Source organism: Salmo trutta, chromosome 37, assembly GCF_901001165.1.
Source record: "Salmo trutta chromosome 37, fSalTru1.1, whole genome shotgun sequence".
Classification (NCBI taxonomy): Eukaryota; Metazoa; Chordata; class Actinopteri; order Salmoniformes; family Salmonidae; genus Salmo; species Salmo trutta.
The window spans coordinates 29385765-29389009 of record NC_042993.1 but is presented as its reverse complement, the minus strand read 5'-3'; the positions used below and the strand labels follow the sequence as shown (position 1 = coordinate 29389009).

The window sequence follows — 3245 nt, the reverse complement described above, 5'->3', positions numbered from 1 at the left end:
TTATAACTGTCACTTTAGTGTTTGTTCCCTACATTTATAACTGTCACTTTAGTGTTTGTTTCCTCACATTTATAACTGTCACTTTAGTGTTTGTTTCCTCACATTTATAACTGTCACTTTAGTGTTTGTTTCCTCACATTTATAACTGTCACTTTAGTGTTTGTTTCCTCACATTTATAACTGTCACTTTAGTGTTAGTTTCCTTCCATTTATAACTGTCACTTTAGTGTTTGTTCCCTACATTTATAACTGTCACTTTAGTGTTTGTTCCCTACATTTATAACTGTCACTTTAGTGTTTGTTTCCTTCCATTTATAACTGTCACTTTAGTGTTAGTTTCCTTCCATTTATAACTGTCACTAGTGTTTGTTTCCTTCCATTTATAACTGTCACTAGTGTTTGTTTCCTTACATTTATAACTGTCACTAGTGTTTGTTTCAGTGATGATGTAGCCATCGCCTTCAGGCACGAAGCAGAGAGCAGTCACCACGTTAAAGGTATAGATGGACTTTACACACTGGCCTGGACGGAGAGAGGGGAACACAGATTTAATTGTCCACAACATAATTACGTAGGCACACGCAAACACGTAGGCCCATGCAAACACGTAGGCACACACACACACACAGACGCACACAAGCACTCACCCAGACAAAGCTTTAGGGCTCGTGCTCAGACTGTGTGTGTGTGTGTGTGTGTGTGTGTGTGTGTGTGTGTGTGTGTGTAGTGAGCTCACCAGTGCTTAAGGCCCAGATCCTCACACAGCAGTCTGCTGAGCCACTCAGGAGGAACCTCTCCTTGTCTCCCAGAGACAGATCCCTGGCTAGAGAAAGACACAGAGACACAGAGACACAGAGACACAGAGACACAGAGAGAGAGAGAGAGAGAGAGAGAGAGAGAGAGAGAGAGAGAGAGAGAGAGAGAGAGAGAGAGAGAGAGAGAGAGAGAGAGAGAGAGAGAGAGATTGACAGTTGGGGAGAAGGAGGGGAAGAGACGAGGGGGGGGTTGAACGGAAGAAAGAGATGGAGAGAAATGTGGGGGAGGGAATAATAATTATTTTATTTGTTATCACTGTACAGTTCATAGTCAGTACGCATATAATTATCATCCAAGTTGCTATTGATTTAATATGATATGTTCCCGAGTTCTCGTCTTGGCAATGTAAGCCTGAGCAAAAAAACCTGGAGAGAGTGAGATAGAGATACGGAGAGGGGTAGCGTGGGACGAGAGACAGAAAGGGCAGAGACGTTGAAGTAGTGGAACGATCCCTCCTTCAGTCAGAATGAGAGTAACCCAGTGTCTGCTGCTGCTAGTTCTCTCCCTGGATTTTACCTGATGAACTAAAACTATAATTACTGCCTGAAATCAGGATGCCTGACGGAGAATAAGGGTGTGTGTGTGTGTGTGTGTGTGTGTACGTTTTACTATACTTGTGAGTACCGGAAGTCCTCACACAAATAGTAAACCGGTCTTCACTTGTATACAGGCTATTTTAGTTTTAGGCTTAGGGATTAGGGTTAGGGTTAGAATTAGAGTCAGGGATTAGTGGTTAGGTTTAGGGTTAGAATTAGGGGTAAGATTTAGGGTTAGGAGTAGGGTTAGGAGTTAGGGTTAGTATAGTAAGACATAGGTGTGTGTGTGTGTGTGTGTGTGTGTGTGTGTGTGTGTGTGTGTGTGTGTGTGTCCATTCCCTACCTAGTCTCCTACAGTATTCAGGCACAGGGGCAGAAAAGACAGGTGACTCCACCAGTATGACCTCCGAGATTCCGCTGCTCTGTTGCCGTAGGAATGGGCGACAACTTTACTGTTGTGTCTCGACTGAGAGAGAGAAATAGAGAGAGAGAGAGATGGCGAGAACAACGAAGAGCGATGAAATGAGTGTGAGAGAGAGAGACACAGAGCGAGCCCACGAGAGTGAGAGCAGACAAGGTTCAAGTAGCTCAATAACACTCTGTTCAGGCGAGAATGGCTCTCAGTGGTAGGAGGAGAAAGTTAGCATGTCAGAGTTACAGAGAGAGGAGGGAGAAAGAAAGAAATTGATGGAATTGTTCACAGTTATGAGATCTATTATTAAATCGGAGAATGACTCACTCACCAGGTTGTCAACAGCAACCACACAGGTGATGATGTCACTGTGACCCTCCATCGACCTCAAGCGAAACTTGGCCTTCTCCCATGATGCTTTGAGAGATGTAAACTCGGCATCTGAAAAAAAAGGGACCCATCATAATCACTATGAACCCAAGTCTTGGGTGAACTTTTTTCAAAGGGACAAATTCAGACTTGTACGCCTTTCCTATGCACTTCTCAGTAGTTGGTATTCAGATGTGTGTGCGTAACGGGCTTTGTGCAGGTGCGTAACAGGCTTTATAGGTTTGGTTCCTTTGCGTGCGCTGAATCAATTTAAATCAACCGCTGAAAATCCTTCCACTTGACGAAACTCTGAAACAGTCAGAGGTCACCAAGCGCAACATAGCTTCAGCGTGTAAATCAGCTAGAAAGATGTGTCGGCATCGACTAATTGTCTCTGGCCCCCTTCCAGTTAGGGGGAGTGATGAGCTCTACAGCAGAGTCTCACAACTCAATCGCTGGTTGAAAACTGTTTTCTGCCCCTCCCAAAAGATAGAATTTGTAGATAATTGGCCCTCTTTCTGGGACTCACCCACAAACAGGACCAAGCCTGGCCTGTTGAGGAGTGACGGGCTCCATCCTAGCTGGAGGGGTGCTCTCATCTTATCTACGAACATAGACAGGGCTCTAACTCCTCTAGCTCCACAATGAAATAGGGTGCAGGCCAGGCAGCAGGCTGTTCGCCAGCCTGCCAGCTTAGTGGAGTCTGCCACTAGCACAGTCAGTGTAGTCAGCTCAGCTATCCCCATTGAGACCGTGTCTGTGCCTCGACCTAGGTTGGGCAAAATTAAAGATGGCGGTGTTCGCTTTAGCAATCTCACTAGTATAAAGACCTCCTCAATCCCTGCCATTATTGAAAGAGATTGTGATACCTCACATCTCAAAATAGGACTACTTAATGATAGATCCCTCACTTCCAAGGCAGTTATAGTCAATGAACTAATCACTGATCATAATCTTGATGTGATTGGCCTGACTGAAACATGGCTTAAGCCTGATGAATTTACTGTGTTAAATGAGGCCTCACCCCCTGGTTACACTAGTGACCATATCTCCCGCGCATCCCGCGAAGGCGGAGGTGTTGCTAACATTTATGATAGCAAATTTAAATTTAC

General features: G+C 44.8%; 1 long non-coding RNA gene across 1 annotated transcript; it reads right to left on the bottom strand.

Annotated features, from left to right (window-relative positions):
- Positions 1 to 438: 438 nt before the first annotated feature.
- Positions 439 to 2167, bottom strand: LOC115176852 (uncharacterized). Its single transcript, XR_003872293.1, has 3 exons — positions 2096 to 2167; positions 737 to 823; positions 439 to 522 (listed from the first exon to the last, which is right to left on the bottom strand). It is a non-coding gene; the product is annotated as an uncharacterized LOC115176852 (long non-coding RNA).
- Positions 2168 to 3245: the final 1078 nt, after the last annotated feature.